We start from the raw sequence: 23,033 nt of genomic DNA, 5'->3' as shown, positions 1-23,033 counted from the left end.
CTGCATGTATTACAATGCCACCATTTTTCCAGCCAATCAACTTGGTGAGCGAACTGGTTTTTACTCGTTGAGTTTGATGTTCAAAACTGCAACTTTTCGGTTAAGGATTTTTTCATCTTCGCCCGTGAATTTCCTTTCGATATTCCAACTTTCTTTTCAAATATCCAAATATGCATTTTTTTTATATTTGTGAATTTTCTCTCAAATATGCAAATTTTCTCACATATTTGCGACTATATTGTCTGCTTTTACATTTGTGAATGTCATAACCTTTGCATGTTAGTTGCTTTTATCGATGCTTTAAAAAGGCATATTTGTAGGGATAAATTGCAAAATATAGTATGACATTCACATATTTTGGATAGAAAATCACACATTTGGGAGGACATTGGCATATTCTCATATTTTGAGAGAAAATTCGTAAATATATGGAAAAAAATTGCACATTTGAATATTTGAAAGGAAAGTTTGCACATATATATATATATATATATACACATATATATATATATATATATATATATATATATGTGAATGAAATGCATGTGTAAAGGGTGAAAGGGTTCTTTTACTGCGGAACAATTGCGGTTTTAGATATAGGGCAGATTTTTGAAATTATAGGTTTTTTTTGAAAACATATCATTTTTGCCGTACAATATGTTATAATATTTTGGTACTTTTGATTTCTATTTGTGCTTCACTCAAATTTACTGATTTTCTTGTATATTTTATAAAATATGTGAATGTTATAAAATATGTGAATGTTATAATTAATAGTAACTAAGTTGCCTAGAAATTAACGATATGTAGGCTATATACAGCTGAAATGTTATATGGGTGGCAAACGATAAGTTGCCGATAGATTAACTTGCGACCATGCGTTTACGACACTGTAAAACCTTGAAAGGTTAAAGGATTATAAAATTTTAAACTAATTCTTCATTTGTTTTAATGCATGGCCATTTTTTTAATTCTTCATGAAAATCTACTTTCAATCTTTTTAACAATTTTCTATTATCGTAATGCATTAAAATAGGTGATACACACAAAGTCTTATTAATTAGTGATGGGAAACAAGTCGAGTCACTCCTGGCCCGGCTAATGCTCAGCTGGTAAAGAGTTGGCTCAAATTTGGAAAATAGGGTTGACAAGCCGAACATGATCAATAAGTGTGGCTCTGCTTGGCTTGTATAGGTTATTCAGTAGTAACTAGATCAATGACCCACAAGGGCTCTGGTAGGGGCGACTTGTGAATGTTACCAAGTTGGAGGGATGACAAAAGTTTGAAACCCACTGGTGGCATCCCTTGCTGCAAGGTCGAAGCTGGGTGTACTCCCCGCTGGGCAGGGGGGACCTTAAGGGTTTTAGCAACCGGAGGTCCGCCAAGGTGGGGTTGGTGATGGGTTTTTTCTCTTGGATTATCTAAAAAAAAAAACTAGATCAATGGCCCGTCCCGACTGACCAGGCAATTTAAAAAAAAAAAAATCAATTCAAATCATGAGGGTGATCATAGGATAACTTACTCCTCCCTTAACGGCTGTCTCAAAAAAACCTCCTCTTTAGTCCTTACTGAAGGCGTGAAAATCCATAAGAAAAGTAAATTTCATGTCTTTCATCATAGGTATGACCTTTAAATAAATTGGATTTGGAAGGAGCCTAACTAATCTCATGTTTAATGGATTTTAAGATTTGGTAATTCTAAAATTATCTATATTTTTTCTAATTGGCCCATTTTTTAAATAATTTATGTACTCCCCCTCTCTCTCTAACATCCTCACGTAGGAAAAAAATTCTAATATATATATATACATATATATATATATATAAAAACTTTCAACATGTTTTATTACTTTATTATGTTAAGTTTGTTAGGATTTCCTAATTTATCTCTCTTCTGGTATATGGGCATATTATTCTCTCTTTCCTAACCCTCTCTCTTATGTGTGACGGGGGCAGTATTACAAAATGTCTTGAAAACTTAAAATTGAGAGTGAAACCCAGCAAAACCTTTATGTAATTTTTAAAAAGTTTTTGAAACAAATTATTTGGGTGCACCACTGCCCCTCTTCCGTCTTTAAGATTTCGCCTTAGACTATAATATACAATAAACAATCAATTAACAAGCAATAGGTAAAATTCTTATTGCTTTCAGCTATAACATTGTCAGAGGCTATTTTTTTGCGAGCCCCTGCGATGCTAGACAAACTCAACATGGCCAGCCTAATGGCCCTAGGCCACCCACATCACCCCCATGTGTGACTCCCAAAATGATCACTGACACTGCACCCCCCCCATACACAACTACTTAGACATATGTTTGACCCTGCACACCACCTCATGTGCAACCACTTAACTCAAGCAACCACACTATACAAGATGCCATGGTACTCTTTATGATGTGCATAAGCAATTATGGTTCAAGTTTCGAAAAAGGGGTGACGCTCACGCCCCTCCAAACCCACAACCAAATTCAAAAGCAACATGGCACCACCAAGGCAACGATGCGGCCTCCTCAAAGCATCACCCTAGAGATGTGCAAGTACTTCATGATTGGAGAAAGGTTGTTGCCAACCCCAACCTTGTGGTCAGTTGATAGTTATATGTCTTAGTCTATCTAGATCACTCACTGACGCACTCACTTGTCAGGCCCCATGCTACTATACACAATTGAGACCACCTAATGTGATCCTCAGGAGAATTAACCCTAACCCATATGCATCCTCATGTGTATTAAATGCTACACATGAGATAATCCTATCTTGAGTAGAGAGATAACCAAATCTCCAAAGGCATCCTCTTGTCTATTGTCCCAACACAATGTCTAACAATATACCATTTCTATCTCACCATAGACCGTTGCACCAATGCCGATATTGTTGCCCATCACATACCATACTACCGCTTCACGTCATTGATAGCCCCAACACATATCACTCCGCTAGTACGCCGAATGCATTTTTCACTCAATGGTGCTTCACACTAGCCTTGTCACATTCTGACTCTTGCAACAACAGCAATGCACATACATCTTCTGCCAAACATGCATGTTACCTACTTGAACGATGAGTGCCCTCTATCACAGGTACAACTGATTGTGCCAATGATTCGCAATACCTACTACACAACAACGCACGTCTGCACAGAGATTATACATACACATCAGCCTCAAACATCGAGTGCTCTTTTTCACTCGCATGCCCAACAATGCCGATGAGGTCGGCCTGTAACACTCTCTCCTACCCAATTATTCGATGTCATCAATCGGAGTTGGCACTAGTGGGAACAGGGTATTCATTCAAATTGTCGGTTTCCTTTTACATATATATCTTTGATTTCATTTTACATGATTCATCTCAAACTCGAAGCCCTTGCCCCAAAAGATCCAACCTTGACAATGAAGCCCTTCTTGCAATTACCCTTCCTTCACACATGACCAACATCTTTTCAACTTTGGGTGCCTCATTTGCCCTGACTTCACTAACACTAAACACATGCAGCCCACACACAAAATGAACCCAATTTCAGGGGGTTTTCTCATCAACTTCTCTTGTAAGCCCTTATCGATCTTTCACTTGTCTCCATCACTTTAAATTTCATCAATTTCATTTGTCCAAGATCCCCAATGCAGGATATGCCTACACGCTACTCCTCAGGGTGTCTCTGGTTTGCCCTTAAGGCCATCAACTGAGCAACAACCAAAGAATCTATTTTGCGCTATCGTCAACACCACATGCCTCCTTGCTCCATGGCATTCTATCAAGTTCCTCACTAGCACAAGCCCCTCACCAAAGATATGTCAACATATTATGTCTCCTTGCACACTTTTTTGTCAAGTTGCTCCTCTTTTCGAGTAACTTTTCAACAAAGATCAATTTTCTTATCGAAACATGCAACCATCCTCAAAACTTCAGGCACCTCAAACCCTTGGGTGTGCCTCACACCCATGCAAATATTGCCTAGTGCCACTCACAGGCACTTGGACTTCCATCCCGTATAGCATTTTCCTGTCCTTACCTTGTTGTTGTTACAACTCTCAACACGTCATGTCCCATATATATCAGGACATACCTCAAGTCACTTTGACAAGGGTCCACCACTCTCTTGCAGCCCACTGCCACCCCCAAGCTGCGAATATAAGAGCTTTCTATTAAGCAAAATCGATGTTTGCCTCTTACTCATGGCATGTTTCAAATTAAAGGGTACCGTATCACCAAAGGAGTCATTGTCTACTGACCTTGCACAATGTCACACTTTCCACCTCATCTGCCTTGTTAGACTCTCGACACTTTTGTACTTGAGTACTGCTGTCTAACCCACACATAAGATATAATTCTTTTGTCATGGTTGAGTCAATGCACACCACATCATAGTAATAAAGAGTCTTTTCTATTTTTTTGCAGCTTTCCATCACCCCTCTGATGTTTCTCTAACTCTATAACATGTGCATTCTACAAACACGTCTCATACCATGCCTGTGTGTACCCAAACTTTGATATGTCCCATACCGTGGGCACACTCAGTGGTGCCACAAAGTTGATCCGCTATGCTCTCCCCCATCCAACTCTTTAACATCTCGTCAGAATCCGAACCATGTGGAGGAGGGGTCTCACATCTTTTGCCAAATTTTCTTTGACTCAACTTTGGTTTTCTTCATACTTAACAACTTCAAACTCCCAATCCAGCTTGAACATTCGAACCCTTATCCCTTATGGTGCTCTCTCTTATTGTGCTTAACTCATCCACCCCCCACCCCATAGGGCAATACCATCTTACTTGGGCACCCCCCATGACTTAAGTTGTCCTTATAAATTTTTGTGGCTACCTGAGCCATATCAAAGAAAAGAAGTCAATCAAGGACTTTGTTCTGTTCCCAAGCTCCATCACTTGGCCCTTTGTTGCTTAAAATACTCCAGGACTACCTCAACCAACGCTTTGAAGGAAGCATGACAGACCACTCCCACTTGAGGTTCCCCAACCATCACCTGAATGCAACAAACATAATGTCATAGTTTGCTTTGCCCAATGGTCAAAATCCAATAAAGGCTATCCTCAGCTCGAGCACTCCACTACATCATAGAAAGTTCAAGTCCTTGACACAAGAGTTGACCGCTCTGCAACTCTCAACATTGGCACCACAATATTCACACTGGCCCAACATGTGATGTCAAGTCCCCCAAGAAAAGTGTCAATTCCATGCTTCTCTGCAAGCATGATCGAAGATACTATTTTTTCTTTTACTTTTGACAAGTCTCCCAAGAAAGGTGTCAATCCCATGCTCCCTTACAAGCATGGTCGAAGATACTATTTTTTTAACTTCTGATTTGAAATCACTCATCAAATTCTAGCGCAAGAGACTTCACATGCACCCCCTTCAAGCACATCACAAATGCATCCAGTATACTTACTCAGCCATCACTAGCAACCCATCAAGCCAACAATTCTGAAACTAAAAACAACTTTCACTTCACTATTGTAGATTTCGTAAACACCACCTGCCTCATCACACAAGAACACACAACATGCTACTCAATCATCGACAACATCACCATAAATCGTTTTGCTCTAATACTAATTGTCACAAACTATTTTTTTTGTGAACCTGTGCGATGTAAGGCAAACCCAACTTGGCTAGCCTAACGTCCCTAGGCCTCGCACATCACCTCATGTGCAATTGCCAAAACAATCATTGGCACTTCATATCACCCAATGTGCAATTACCTAGATATATGTTTGAACCTACGCACTACCTCATGTGCATCAACTGCAACTCCTCAAAATTTTAACCCAAAAATATTTGTTTTTTTTTATGCAAGGCTTTATTGATGACAATGCTCTAACCAAACTAAGTACTAAGGGGCCCGCAAAAGTGCAAGCACTAGCGTATATTAGCCCACTCAAACTAAGTTTATGAAAGAGACAATCAAGGACAAGAACCTTTATCAAAACAAAAATACAACAAAAATATTTATTTTTGTTCTGGTTAGAATTTTGGACGTGTTACAAGTATTCAAATTCAACATAGGACTAAATCCATTTCTCTTGTTGGACTGGGTTCTAGGTCCAATTCTTGAATTGATTCTTTGAATGACTCTTTCCTAACATAGGCACCACCAAGGAGATGTAGCCACACTATCTACTACTCCTTCTCCACAGAGGGGAGTGAGGGAGGAAGAAGGAAGAGAGAGAGAGAATGAGAGATAGTGAAAAAGAAAGAGAGAATAAATAGGGAGGGGTGTGTGGGAGGAAGGGAGGAAACTTCTTTTTTTTTATAACTTCATTGTGAGGTTTTCTAATACCATAAGGAAACTCCATTAAGTCTTCAACTAGTTTGAATTTAATTTAAATTACATGTTAATTTATGAATCCTAGCTAATTAGAATTTCTACACAACAAGGAAACAATTAAACAAGTTGGTTAACTTGGTCTTTTAATGAAATAAGAAAATAAATTAATAATTTGACTAAGCTAAAAATATAAAAATAGAAAAGTAGGTGGGGTTGTCTCACCTTGTTGAGTTAGCCTTTAGTCCATGTTATCTTGGACTCCATGATCCAAGAGAGCCCACCTAAGAGGCATCCCACTCTATGGATTCTATTTCCAAAACCAAATTGAAATTCAAACCTAAATTGAAATTTAACAAAATTTGAGACATAAATTTCATCTTTATTTATTAGAAAATTATAGATAAATCTTAAGTGTTATAACAACCTAGCTCAAGTTGTGTCTATGTGCCATACTATGAATGACGTGATTATCACTCATGTTTCAAAACGCCGTGACGCTCACGCTCTTTCGAACCAACAATTAAATCCTATAGCAATATCGACTCATGAAAGCATCACCCATGAGACTTATAGATACTTCACAACTGGGAAAAGGTCATTGTCGACCCCCAACCTTGAGGCTAGGTTGAAAGGTATATGTCTTAATAAGCAACACTACAAAGATCACTTACTGACGCCTAGGCACTCACTTACTTGTCTCCGTACCACTATGAACGGTTGACACCACCTAATGTGACCCTAGAGAGAATTAGCCCTAACCCATACATACCTTTGTAAACACCAAACGCTATGTGTGATATGATCTTATTTCGAGTAGAGAGGTACTTAACCAAATCTCTAAAGACATCCTCAGGTATATTGGCTCAATACAATGCTGAACAACACACCACGTTTGTGCTGCTACACACTATCGCACCAATGTCACTATTGTTGTCCATTGCATACCATGTTTGTTATGATAATAAAGCCATACACGATACTTCAAATACAAGGTTTTGATGATGAACAAGTGAATCAACTGCATTTCAGCTAAGGCAATGAAAAAAGATGACAAGAATTGAAGAATTCAATGAAGAATCTATGAAGACTAGTATGCAAATGTAAAATTCATTAAATGTCTTAGATTCTTGTAAGAGCCTTACTTAGAGTGCATATTTTGATTGCATTTCACCTAAAAAGTCTTTAAAAAAACTTTTCTAAAAGAACCCTTGATGAAAATCATTTTAGAAAACTCTTTACTTAATTTTTCATGTTTATCAGTCGACCAGCAGACTCACCAGTCAACCAACCTTTTCGCGCCAAATTTTCTAAGCAAAAATGTTATTTTTGTAAAATTAGTCGATCGAAGGATTTATCAGTCGACCAAACAGAATGTTTGTTTTTTGGAAAATTTAGCAGCAGTCGACTGAAGGTTTTATCAGTCGACCAGACAGAACATGCGTTTTCAAAAAATTTAGCAGCAGTCGACTGAAAGATTTTTTAGTCTACTGATGATATTATCAGTCGACTAACTTTTTCTTTAGTCGACTAAGTTTCAAAACTTCAGATTTTTAAACCGCTATGTTAAACACATTAGTTGATCGACGATAACTGTGAGTCTGCTAATATTTGATTTCAGTCGACTAACTACTGTTTCAGTCGATTAATTTTGCTATTTTCTGTAACTTTTAAAAGGCGTGTCTTTTCATTTTTCAAATGTTTTGATCATTCAAAATGGACTGTTTTGACACCCTTTCATACCCTCAACGTATGGAATCTTTCAACTATAAATATGAGTGCATTCCACACTAAAAAACATTGAATTGAATCAAATCCAATCAAATTACATTGAATTATTCTTTGCTTTTCACTCTTACTCATTCAAGTATTCATTTTCTCACTCACTTGATATTTTTACTCCAGTTTTTCACTCAAATTTTTTTGAGAGACAGTGAATTCGTGAGTTGAGTATTTCAACAACCTCAAAAGCCAATTGCATTCCATTTGCATTCATAAGAAGTGCTCGCAAGTTGATTGTAAGTTGATTATTTCATTTTTTTGTAAAAGGAAAGGACTCCTTGGTTTAAAGGAGTTGTTTGCTTTCAGTAGGTTTTTTACTGAAAGTGAGACCAGATTTGGTCTGTATGATCTTGTAGTTATACAAGGTTGATAGTAGAAATCTCAAGCCGGTTTTGCTTGAGGACTGGATGTAGGTCTGAAAGACCGAACCAGGATAAATTCTTGTGTTCTTTGTGTTATTGCTTTGCGAATTTTAAAATCCTTCAAAATTTCAAAGACGTTATTTAAAAGCACTATTCACCCACCCTCTAGTGCTCGTTGCCTTGATCCTATAGCACTTTCAATGTTACCATAACACATTATTGATAACCGAACACATGCCACCCATTACTACGCTCGATGCATTTTTCACTCAATGGTGCTTCACACTACCCTTGCCACATTTTGACCCTCGCAACACTAGACAATGCAAATACATCTCCTGCAAACACGCCCATTGCCTACCCGAACATCGAGTGTCCTCTGTAACTCACACGACTAGTTGTGCCAATAATGTTGAGTCACAATACCCACTGCACATAATAATGTTCATCCGCACTCAGATTATGCATACATGTCAGCCCCCAAACAATGGATGCCCTCTTTCACCCGTGTGTCCAACAGTGCCTACGAGGTCGACATGTGAAAAATACAATGTTTTTTTATAATTCTATTACTTCCACCTTTGAAATAAAGTATTTTTTCTATAAACAAGTTGGTTCAAGCTTTGACTTGTTTAGCTTGAGATCATTATGAGCTCAAAATTGGCTCGGATAGCTACAAGAATGAGCCAAGCTTGGACACTTCAAGCTCGACCTGTTTGGCTTGCTTACCAGCCTTGCTCTTAATGGACATTTCCAAAGCATAGATATTGAGTAGTTAGCTTGTAAATTTATCTCTCGTTTTAAAAGAATTAATTCACAAAAAAAGAAGGAAAATGCATAAACAAGAGAGACAATAAAAAGTTGAAATATATAGCTCTTTCCTTAAAAACTAGGATATGAAACTCTCTTGCACTCTCATCGTGCATTGCATTTCTAAAATGACATAGTCCTCCGAATTTGAAGAAGAAAAGTTTAAATGTAGCCAGATTTTTTTGCCTTTTTTCTCGTGAAGCAAACTAAAATTTGCATATAGCTGCTTGCACTTTAACTTTAACTGGACAAAGTTGCCCTCCCCTCTCTCTCTCTTATTTTTTAAATAAATTCATTTTATGTTAGATAATAAAGGATATTTTCCATATTTGACATACAACAACAACAACAACAACTACGCCTTCATCCCAAAACAATTGGGGTCGGCGATATGAACCAAAAAAGAAAATCATTCTGGGTCTTCCACATAAATCCTTCTCCTCCAATCATTTCTATCCAATGCCATGTCCTCGGTGAGGTTCAAAGCATTCATATCCTTTCCTATCACCTCCGTCCATGTCTTCCTAGGCCTACCCCGACCTCTTCTAACTAATATATTTTCCCATTTCTCCATCCTTCTAACTGGAGCATCATTAGGCCTTCGCCGAATATGCCAAACCACCGAAAACGATTCTCTCTCATCTTATTTTCAATGGGTGCAACACGTACCTTCATACGTATCTCCTCGTTCTGAATCTTATCTTTTATTATATTTCCACACATCCATATCAGCATACACATCTCAGCTACACTCATTTTTTGAATATAATGTCTCTTGGCAGCCCAACATTCCGTACCATATAGTAAAGCGGGCCTAATAGTCGTCCTATAAATTTTTCCCTTCAACCGCAATGGCATTCTACGATCGCACAACACTCCAGTTGCACTCTTCCATTTCATCCACCCAACCTTTATCCTATGATTTACATCTTCATCAATTTCTCCATACTTTTGAATGATAGATCCCAAATATTTGAAACAATCATCCACCGGTATTTCTTGCTCACCAAGCTTCACTACACTCCCATCACTACTTCGTTGCTTACTAAACCGACATTCCATGTATTCTGTGTTACTCTTACTCAACTTAAAACATCTTGCTTCCAATGTCTGTCTCCATAATTCTAACTTAGCATTAACCCCAACTCTAGACTCATCAATCAAAACAATATCATCAGCAAACAACATACACCACGACACATTTTCTTGAATTGATCTCGTAAGCTCATCCATCACTATAGCAAATCGGAAAGGGCTTAAAGCAGATCCTTGATGTAACCCAACCGTTATAGGAAAATTGGTTGTCACTCCTCCACAAGTGCGGACATTGGTTACTACTCCTTCATACATATCTTTAATTATACTAATGTACTTGAGAGAAACACCTTTCTTCATCATTGTCCACCAGAGAACGTCCCTAGGTACTCTATAGTTTGCGTTCTCCAAATCAATAAAAACCATATGCAAATCTTTGTTCCTCTCTCTATTTCTCTAAATAAGTTGTCTAAGAAGATGTATAGCTTCCATAATTGATCTTTCAGGCATAAAACCAAATTGATTCTCCGATATCATGACAACCTTCCTCAACCTAAACTCAATCACCCTCTTCCAAAGTTTCATAGTATGACTCATGAGTTTTATACCACGATAGTTTGTGCAATCTTGTATATCACCCTTATTCTTATATAGAGGCACCAAAGTACTCTTCCTCCACTCATTAGGCATCTTATTTGTCTGCCAAATCTTATTAAAAAGATTTGTCAACCATTCTAAACCTTTCTCTCCCAAGCATTTCCAAGCCTCGATAGGTATACCATCTGGGCCAATTGCCCTTCCTAATTTCATTTTCTTCAAAGCCTCTGCAATTTCTTTCTTTTGAATCTTGCGCATGAAGTCACGATTCATCTCATGAAAAGGAATGGAAAAGTCCCCAAGATCCTGAGCATGACTTTCATTAAATAGATTATCAAAATAATCTTTTCATCTCTCCTTAATCTCCTCATCTTTGACTAAAACCCTTTGTGTTTCATCTTTGATACATCTAACCATACCCAAATCTCTCGATTTTCTATCTCTCATTTTTGCAAGCCTATAAATATCCTTCTCGCCCTCTTTGGCATCCAACTTGTCATAAACCTCCTTATATACCTTATCCCTCGATTTCTGAACTACTTTTTTAGCTTCTTTCTTTGCTATCATATACTTTTCCAAATTCTCATTATCACAACTCTTAGATTTCTATAACACTCTCTTTTAACTTTAATAGCTAATTTGACATCCTCGTTCCACCAAGATGTATCCTTACCTAGCGGTGCACCGCTTTTAGACTCACCCAATACCTTCTTAGCCACCTTTCTCATGCCACCCGCTATCTTATTCTACATTGATTCTGAATCTTCCTCGAGACACCAATCAGCTTCCTTAACTACCTGCTTTACAAACATTCCTTATTTAGCTCCTTTTAGTGCTCACCACTTAATTCTAAGATCAATCCTATGTCTATCCTTTTTGCGACATTGTTTAATTCTAAGATCTAAAATTAAGACTCTATGTTGTGTAGCTACACTTTCTCCTGGTATAACCTTACAATCGATGCAACAACCCATATCTGTCTTTCTAAGTAGATAAAAATCTATCTGACTCGTATTAACCCCACTTTTAAATGCTACTAGGTGAGACTCCCTCTTCCTAAACCAAGTGTTTGCTAAGATCATATCATAGGACAAACCAAAATCTAAAATCCTTTCTCCACTTTCGTTTATTTCTCCTATACCATAGCCTCCATGGATACTCTCAAATCCATCCCTACTAATGCCTACATGCCCATTAAGGTCACCGCCGATGAAAAGTCTTTATCCATAAGATATCCCTTGTACTACTCCATCTAAATCTTCCCAAAATTGACGCTTAATGGAATCATCTAAACCTACTTGAGGTGCATTAACACTAATAATATTAATAATATTAATAATATTAATAATATTCGTACCTAATACTAATTTAATAAGTAAAATCCTATGACCCTTCCTACGGACCTCAACTACATTATCTATAAACTCACGACTCATAACAATCCTTACTCCATTCCTATTCCTATTTATTCATGTATACCAAATCTTATATCCCCAAGGTTCTATCACTTTTGCTTTCTCACCTACCCATTTGGTCTCTTGTAAACATAAAATATCAATCTTTCTCCTAAACATAACATTTACTAACTCTAGCAACTTACCAGTTAAAAACCCTATGTTCCAAGTGGCTAACCTAAATTTATGGTCTTGGACTAACTTCTTTACCCCCACCCGTCCAACAAAGTGAGGGAACCCTTGCTTATTTGACACCACACCCGGGTGCCGGTATGACGCGTCGCTTCCGGGCGACGACCTAGCAACCCTTGCCCATTTATCACTGCCTCCGGGCCTGTAGAGTACAATGCGTCGCTCAGTAGGGAATGCCCCAACGAAATTCTCATATTGGTTCATATTCATAGGGTATGACTAAGTTTTTATGCTGGCTGTCACAGGTCTATCTGACTCCATATTTGACATAAAGTGTGGATAAAATTATAATGATTTTACAAGCTTATGAAAAAAAGGAAAAAGAAGAGGTGTGCTAACAGTTTTTGGCATTCGCCCTATTTAAGAAACTTGGCCCTTCCTAATAAGGCTGTCATGTGAATGTTTGGATTTGGGTTGATTATCCGAACAAATTTCGATCCAACCAATAAACCGGCTTTGATCTGACTTTAGCATTCTCTCGCATTCAAATCCAGATCTGAATCCAAAATAGGCTCTGAACCGAATAAGATCCAAACAAAATATATAACCGATTAGATAAATTGCAAGGTTGTTAAATGCAATGATGCGAAGCGAGGCGATGAGCCTGTTATGAAGCGAGGCGTAAGCCTTGAGGCATCGAAGCGTAAGCTTCATGATCAAAATAATAAAATATATAATATTAATAAAATAATAAATTTTTTAAATAAAAACTCCTAATCAACGTCAATATATAATAATCACCAAAAGAAAAAGAGACAAAAATGAAGCACAAGAACAACCATGTAAATTTCAATCAAAGATCAATATAAGGATGAAAAACTACAAACCGTTCCCTTAATTTAAGCATCAAAGTAAATCAAATTCGGTTAATTACACAAAAACAAAAGGCTTATTTTCTCGTCTCCGATACGATACCAAAAGAACACCAAGAACTAACTAACACTTACAGAGAAGAAAACAAATAGCAAGGAAGAGGAAAAAGATAATCGCCTGAAACAATTTGCTGCCCTTGTTAGTGAATTGGAGGAGGACCTTGGCTGATTCGAACGCCGATTTGAGGGCGACGAGGCCCGCTACGACATCTAGGCCGATGGCACCATCCCTCTCCCTCAACTCATCAAAGAGAGGGCTCAACAACTTCACCCTCCCCGACAGATCGAAGGTCTGCTTCTTCGAGGGGCCGCAACAGCTTTTCAACATGGCTTAGATCTCCTAAATGAGGTCCATCAACTACTCCACCACCTCCCTCGCCTCTAATTCCGACTCCGACGCCTCCGATCTATAGGAAAACGTTTCTCCACCTCCCATTCCTTCCAAACGAAATCGAGCAGCGTGTTTGGGGATTCCTTCCTTTGTTCCGAAAGGAGAGGGAGCAAAACGAGGGAAAAAGATCAAAGAACTCTTTTCTTTTCCGCTGTTTGGACGGAGTAGGGGGATGAGTTTCAGGAGGCCTTGCTCATGAAAAAAAATAGAGGTATGGGAATTGAGAGGAGCGAGGGGAAGGTGCAAGGATATTGTTGTGCTCACTCGAGACTACATGATGCGCACGCCTTAGAAGCGAAGCGCGCCTCAATGCGAGGCGTGCGCTTCACCCATATGAAGCGTGGGATTCAAGCCTGCAAACGCCTCATATAGAGCCTCAGTACCTTGAGCTTGAGCTTCGCCTCTAAGGCGTAAGCTTCAGGTACTGAGGCGTAAGCCTCTCACACACTGATAAATTGATAAATAGCTAATCAAATCTGATTGGAAAACAGTTTCTTCATCCAAACTACAAATCCGATTCCAAACCCGATCATGGCACATATGATTATGTCTAACCTCAGTCCGATCCGCTTACTTTTTGGATCGAGTTAAATGATTCGATTCCATCAACCAAAGATGGATTTATCGCTCTCTCTCTCTCTGCATTTGTGTTTGTTTTACTGCATTTATTTATCTTTCTCTTCGTGGTTTTTCGTCTTTCGTCCCTTCCGGACGATTCTTGGTAGTTCTACTTGAGGGGTTTTGAGTTTCTTCTCAATTCCAAAGATGCGTGTTTGCTTGTGATTTTTCCTGCTCGTGACACATACTTCCTCATCAGTACATCTGCGAGAAAGGGTAGAGTTTGGATTTCTCTTCTGTTTTCCTTCTCAATTACTCTTAAATTTTATATTTTCTGGGATTTGGCTTTCGTATTGCGACCCTTTATGTTCAAACATGATTTTTTGCATGGCTGTTCGATACTGAGGAGATAGTGTTGTTGAAGAGGTAGGCAAATTAAGTTAAAAAATAGTGACTGTCTATTAGAGTGGATGATTGGCATGCACAATTAGGTATTTTGCATCACAATCTTTTGGAAGTTGAGACTAATTTACCATTTAATCGACACCCAATTGCCGTATTCAATGATTTGGATCTTTGGCGACGAATTCGTCGTCTTGAAGCCTATTTCGTCGACCTTTCATCTCTTTGTAATCACTCACATTTGAAATTCCTATGTGCTTTTCGTCTTCTGTTGTGGGTTTGTATGCTGAAATGATGTGCTTCTGCTGAAGATGCATCCTCTGTTGAGTTACAATGTTCCTTCTTCTTGTTGAGTACCCAAAAGTTAACATGGTCTGGTAATATTCACCGCGCCCCTTGTACTCTTCCGAACAATCTTTACATTCACAATACAAGAACAATAAACCATTCTTAATTGTTTGAACAAGTGAAAAGAGCTAGAAGTGCATGTTTGATTAATAAAGTTGTTTCACCACCTATGTATTGGACATGTTGAGAGATTTGCTAAGTGTGAGGATCCACCTTTCATGGAAATCTAGGTTGCTAGCAACTTTTTTGTTTCAAAGGGTATAGATCGTTATTCATTCTCTGTAATGGAGAAAAACTCTTCCCTTTAGCAAGAGGATTGGCTAGTAGCATTAAGGGAGTTTAATGGTATCACAACTGCTCTAGAAAAGTTTAAATTTCTCGTAATATTGGGACATCCTTGGATGCATGTTGATGGTTCCGCTCTGTAAATAAGAAATGCATTTGGAGTTCATCACTTTCATGTCTACTTATTGTTAAAACGTACATATATAATGTATATATATTATATGTGTATATATACTTATGTATGTATATGCATATATACATATATACATGTATATGTGTATTATATATATATATATATATATATATATATATATTTGTATTATTTTTATTCTTTGTAATGTTTTATTATTTTTATTTTTTGGTCAACTCAAAATTTACTAGTTGTTGGAGTTAGTCCAACGGCTAGATAAATCTAGCGGTTTGACTAGCTCCAATGGCTAGAAGTCCTTCTCTTGTTGTAGATATATGGAATCTCCCCCTTCTTGTAAGGTATGCATCTTTGAGTGAATTAAAAAAATACTTATTTTTTATATTTTGTGAGTCTTCTTTGGTGTGTGCCCTTCCTGGCCCTTGTGAGTGTGTCCATAGTGGCTCTTTGTGCTTATCCATTTGGCTTCTTTGGTGAACATGTGTTCTTGTTTGAAAGCTCTATTCTCTTTACATGGTATCTGAGCCATAGTGCTCTTGATAAGGTTGGCAAACTCATTATTTGTGTGGTCATAGATCGCTCTTCAAGTGTTTGTGGTGGCTCAAGTGGGCGTGCTCCTTCTCTACATCAACCTCTCTCTCTCTTACCTCTTTTCTCTCTCTTTCTCTTTCTTACTCTCCTCTCGCTTTTCTTTGTAGTCATAGAGGATAGGAAAAGTGTCACCGTTGTGCCCATCAAACTCAATGAGACTAACTATGTAATGTGGTTTTTAATCATGAAGCATCATATTTGGAGCAAGGGTTTGTGGTGATTAGTTGATGAATCCGATTCAGAACCTAAACTTCTCACCGAAGTAGAGAATGAGAAAGAAGTTGCACTCCAAGAGGATGAGAGAATTAAGGCCATAACTAATATGAGAAAAAATGAAAAAATGAAGAATGGGACATGCGATAATAATGTTTTGGCTTATCAATGGCGTAGCCATTAAGAAATTCTCTAGCTTTGTGAAGTTTGAGCATCACAATGATGCGTGGGATTACATCAAAAATATATATTCTCTTAAAGATATTACACATGTATGCAACTTACAAGATAAGATTAAAACCATGACTTAAGGGGATATGAGCATTAGATAGTACTATAATGCTTTATCCAAACTTTGGGAAGAGTTGACTCTTTTTGAACCAAAAAAGCATTGCCCTTTCGATATTGAACTCCGATAAAAGCAAATGGCTGCGAAGCATTTTTACCAATTCATAAATGGGTTGAGACTTGAGTTTGAAGCCACCAAGTCGTCTCTTCTCCATAGAAGGAAGATTACCTCTATTGTTGATACGATCAAAAAGCAAAGTATGAAGGAAAATAGGCCGAAGAGACACTCACTCAAAAATAATAATGAATCCGTATTGGCCGTATCTAGGCCAAGAACCTAGACTCGCACATACAAACCACTTCACTTTCATAGGCAAGGCAATAAGTATGACAACAAGAGGAAAGTCATTTTTCACTATTGCCATGAATTGGGATACATCAAATCCTTGTGTCCCAAGTTGAGGAAAAGAGAGGAAATAAATGTGGCTTTGGTTGGTCCACCTCAAGTGACTAAAGACATGAGAAACCCTCAAGATACATCCATTGGAAGCATGTCCCTATGACAATTAGTGGAAGCGCTTCAACCTCTTCTTAGAGGATCATCTTTCTCAACCGGAGCCACAGTCTCATCCTACTCCGATCTCGGTAAGTCTTCTTGGCTCATTGATTTTATTGCATCATTTCATATGACCCCCAACGTTGATATCCTATCTGAATGTCATACTAATTCAAGCATGTCTAATGTTTTTATTGTCGATGGTACATCATTTGAAATCAAAGGAATAGAGAATTTTGAAAGAAACCAAAGGCATACTTCGACAACAACATCTTGTAAGGGAAGTAAAGATGTCCTATGAAGGAGAGAAAATCTTACTTGTTTAAACTCCAAATGTAATCTATACAAAAATTGGAAAAAATGTTCTTTTTTCATTTGTTCCCACCTAAGTTCCACATCTTCAACGGCCACCTAATTTGGCTCTAATAGTGCCAATTCATCTCAAAGAGGGGATAATGCACTAAAGAAATCACAGACACTCATGTCTCCTTGCTTGATTGTTCTAATTTTCTCTTATAAGTAATATTGTCTTGCAAGATCTTTTTGAGTGTACATACTTTTTATAAACGACCATGCTTTATTTGCCTTTCTAAATTTGGCAATATTAGCACAATTTTTTATTTCAACATTATTCATGAACCATGCAAGAATCTTAATTTGATTACTCTCCCAATATTCTATTTTTGATTGATGATTTTCAATGGCTTTTGATTGAGCATATTCTTCAACAACCTTTTCTTGACCTCCTTCAAGTTTGGTGAGCTTGAGTTGAGATTCGAGAATTGTGCCCATCATGTATCCCCAAAGCTTCTTTCCTTTGAGGGTGTTCTCTATAGCGGAAGCCCACATCATGTAGTTGGTATCATTGAGTTTAATGGAAAGGCCAATCTTTTGTTCATGCCCCATTTGAATAATAGAGAAAAAGAGAAATGTAGAAGACCACTTGCAAGAATTACGATCACACAAACACTTTTGGATGCTTCTTCACGAACACAAACACTTTCCTCAAGATCGAGGGCTCTGATACCATGTAATGAGATGAGCGAAAAACAAATGCAAGCCAACTAAGGGCATACAAACACACAATACAATGTGCACAACCACAAATCCACTTAAGGATTACACAATAAGCCAACTAGGGGTTGCAACACAAAGTAAAAATATAGACTTTATTGATAAAATGCGTAGTGAGAAGCACAAAATAAATGGGGACAATATGTCCCTATTTATATACAACACAAAAGAGAGAGGAAGCCTTGGGAGTCAAAGCATCTCCAACGTCTCTACGGGTAATCCCCATAGATCCCTTTAAGGCAAAAAATATATTTAAATAAAAAAAAGATAAAAAACTATCTACCTAACATATTCCTATTGAACTAACCCAGTTACATAATGTGAAATGGCCAAAATGCCCTTTTGGGCATTATATATATTCTTTCATATTTAAGAATATATATAAAAATACATATTTTAACAAATAATTATGATCTGATTTGTTTATTCTTTTATCATGTTATTGTGTTCTTAGACATATATCCATATCTATCCACACATCTTTATCTGGGTTTGTATCTTGTGCTCTCTCTCTCTATATATATATATGTATATGGATATGGGTGGTAATTGTTAGATTTAGGTTTTCTGAGGTTCCTGCAGAGAGAAAGAAGACAAGATAAAGGTTTGGGCTGAACTCTCACGATTCCCAATATAGGAAAATTGTGCCTCATTGTGACTATTTATATTCACTTTACACTAAAATGCATCTTTACTAAAACACTCCTATTAACACAAAATACAAGAAGACTAATAAAGGGTATTTTAGGAACATAATATATAATAAAATACAATAGTGAACTAGGAGACGTGAACGATAATATCGTGAATAGTGACATGAGTGATATGGATCTGGATCAAGATCCAGATTCGACCACCTCAATCTTGACGCTCTAATAGCCTCCCTCAAGTTGTACATGGTTAACACCCATGGACAACTTGCTTCTTAAGTACCAAAACTTGTTCTTTGTTAGGCATTTAGTGAACAAGTCAGCCACTTGGTCTTTAGTTCAGGCATAGCTGGTCTCAATCTCCTGATCCTCCACTTTCTTATGAATAAAATGTTGCTAAATTTTGATATGTTTTGTCTTTCCATGTTGAATGAGATTTAATGAAATCTTGGTAGCTCCTTTATTATCACACAGTAAAAGTGACTTGGGGATGAATTCTCCCAAATCATTCAGCACATGTCTAATCCATGCCATCTCACATGTAAATGGAGCCATGTAACAATATTCAACCTATGTACTAGACCTTGAATAGCCTTTTGTTTCTTACTACTCCATGAGACCAAATTTCTTCCAAGGAAAACACAGTATCTTGAAACAAACATTTTCTTATCAGGATCTAAGCCATAACCATTAACATATCTTCATGTGGTGCCCTATTTCTATAGTGCAAGCCATCTCCACCAGTACCCTTTAAATATCTCAAAATTCTTTTCACACCCTCCATATATGATGTTCTAGGCTAATGCATGAATTGTGATACCTGATTAACAACATAAATAATATATGGATGAGTGAAAGTGAGATATTGCAGCATTCCAACTATGCTTCTAAACTGTTTTGGGTCATGAAACAATTCTTTATCATTTGCGCCCAATCTCTAATGAATGAGAATTGGGTTACAGTAGGTTTGCAATCTTTCATGCCTGTTTTATTTAGGAGATTCATCATGTATTTGTGTTGAGTTAAAATAAGGGAATCAACTTGCCGATCTACCTCCATCCCAAGAAAATACCGTAATAAACAAAGATCTTTCATCTTAATTTTTTTATGCAAGAACCTCTTCACTTCTTCAATATGTTCACTAGAACTGTCACTAACAATTATATCATCAACATAAATTAGTAATACAATGATAAAATTATTACCTTTATAAACGAAAAGTAAATGATCTAATGGGGACCGAGTAAAACCATAACTTTGAATTGCAACCGAAAAACTCTCAAACCAAGACCTTGAAGCTTGCTTCTGTCCATAATAGCTCTTTTTAACCTGCAAACATGAGTTTTTGGATCCTTTTCACTATACCCTAGTGGTTGCTCTATATAAACTTCCTCCTTAAGATGCCCATGTAAGAACACATTCTTTACATCCAACTGACTTAGTTACCACCCATGATCAACTCCTAGAGAAATGATGATCTGTATGGTGCCTATATTGATCTCATCATAATCATGCCCATACTCTTGAGTGAATCCTTTTGCTACTAGGCGAGCTTTATATCTCTCGAGAGTTTCATCGGATTTATATTTTATTTTATACACTCATTTTTAACCAACTACATTTTTATCAGGCGGTCTTTTCACTATCTCCCATGTCTAGCATTCATGCAAGGCCTGCACTCCAAGCTGAAATGTTTTGGGTTTTTGCTGTTGTTTGATTTGAGTAAGGAAACACTGGAAATCGATGCTGAAATTTTCATAACTCACCCATCTTTCAATCAAATGTCTCACCCTTCTTGGTCTTTTTATTGACTTAAGTTGTCTCTCTTGATATGACGATTGTTGATGTTTTTACAGAATCAACTGGCTTTGATTTCTTTGAATCTTTCTTATGCATTTTCTATATTGTTTGAATCAATTTCTGTGTCATAATCCAATTCGGCTGGTGGATCTTTTAAGATACCTTGGCTTTGATAAGGAAAAAGATTTGACTGTTGTACCCTATCATTTATGGCTGAAAATAGGCTATTATCCAACCAAGGCTGATATACTTTAATATTATTCTTGTCCTGCAAAACATAATGGTTGCACTGATCATTAGAAAAGTTGCACTCATCAAACACAACATTTTTGGATATTTTAATTATGCCTGACTTAGAATCATAACATTTGTAATCATCATCACATCCAAGAAAATGACAAACATGAGCTTTATCCTAGAATTTGTTTCTCAGCCAGCTGTCCACATGAACATAATACACACATCCAAACGCCTTTAACTCATTATAATTTGGGTGCTTCCTGTATACCATAAAATAGTGAGAATTGTTCTGCAAAAGTTTCATGGACAATTTGTTTACGACATATACAACTGTATAAAATGCCTCAATACATAACTTTATGGGAACTTTACTCTCATGAATCATGAACATCACACTCTCTATAATATGTTGATGCTTTCTTTCAGTAATACCATTTTGTTGAGGTGCCCGCGGGCATGAAACTCTTTAACCAATTCCATTATTATATAAAAATTCAATAAATTCCTTTGACAAATATTCACCACCACCATCAAGCTGAAGATTTAGAATATTTGATGAAAATTGAGTACGAACAAAGGCCCAAAAGGTTTTAAACACACAAAAAATATCAAACTTATGCTTTAAGACAAATATCCAAGAGTAACGAGAATAGTCATCAATAAATGATACATAATATTTGCTACTAGAAAAGGAAGTGAAGATGGTCCCCAGACATTAGAATGAATAATATCAAAATGGCTCAAAGCTCTTTTATTATATAAATTAAATTGCAAAACATGACTCTTACAAACTTGATAACTAGGACATAGACTATCACAAGACTCTTCACCCAAGACAGATCTGGGTAACAATTTATTTGAAATTAGTATTTCAAGAAAAACTTTACCGCAATGACCTAACCTACTATGCCAAACATTTGACTGGCTGGACTTTGAAATACTGAAAACACACACAGAGGACTCAGGCTTCGAGTGACTATCCAACATAGCTTCAGCAGTCAAGGGATCTTCTTTGAAGACGTATATGTTGCTACATCTTTCTTTCTTAGCAAACGTCTTCCTCATTTGAAGATCCTTAATACTTAGTAAAGCTTTAATTCGTTGAATATGATCTGAAGCATTACCAATGATCACAATATCATCAACATATATATATATATATATATATATATATATATATATATATATATATATAAGAAAACCATAGTGGTTCCATCCCTGTATATGAATAGAGAATGATCCAGTTGAGAGCGAAAGAAACAATGGTTCTGAATCTCTAAGGAGAAGCTTTCAGACCATGATCTGAAGGCTTGTTTTAAACCATACAATGCTCTGGTTAACTTGCAGACATATTCTTTTGGGTCTCCCTCTGCATAACCTTGAGGTTGCTCCATGTAGACTTTTTCTTTCAGATCCCCATGAAGAAATGCATTTTTAACATCAAGCTGACTAAGGGTCCACCCATGTTGAATAACAAGGACAAGAATAATACGAATAGTTCTCATTTTCACCACTAGGATGAATGTCTCATCATAATCTTGACCATATTCTTGAGTAAAACCTTTGGCAACATGACGTGCCTTGTATCGTTCAATGCTACCATCTAGTTTATATTTAATTTTATATACCCATTTTGAGCCAACAACATTTTTATTTGGGGGCGATCAACTATCTCCCATGTTTGACACTCATGAAGTGCCTCGATCTCCTAATTCATCACTTCAATCCATTTGTTGGATTAAATGACTTGACAAAACTCAAGTGGTTCCTCGTATTTTTCAATCTTGGATAGAAAGATCTGAAAATCCATAGAAAAGTTATCATAACTCACTCATTTTTCAATAGGATGCCTTATCCTGCCTGATGTTCTTGGTGCTTCTCTGTCGTTGGGCAACGCCACGTGTTCTCTAGTAGGTACATTTGCTTGCTCTCTGGGTCGCCTAGAATAGACATTTTCTTTGTATCTCAGACATTATGTTTCCAATGCCTTATCTGATGATGTCTCATCATGTATGCTTTCAGGATCCAAAGTAGTATGTTATGCAGTGTGTGAAATAAGTTCAACACTGAGCCATGGATCATACCAATTAGCAGGTTTATCAAT

This window comes from Nuphar pumila, chromosome 15 (assembly GCF_984573655.1).
Source record: "Nuphar pumila chromosome 15, dmNupPumi1.hap1.1, whole genome shotgun sequence".
Lineage (NCBI taxonomy): Eukaryota > Viridiplantae > Streptophyta > Magnoliopsida > Nymphaeales > Nymphaeaceae > Nuphar > Nuphar pumila.
The sequence above is the reverse complement of the archived record's forward strand: the minus strand, read 5'-3'. Positions refer to the sequence as shown.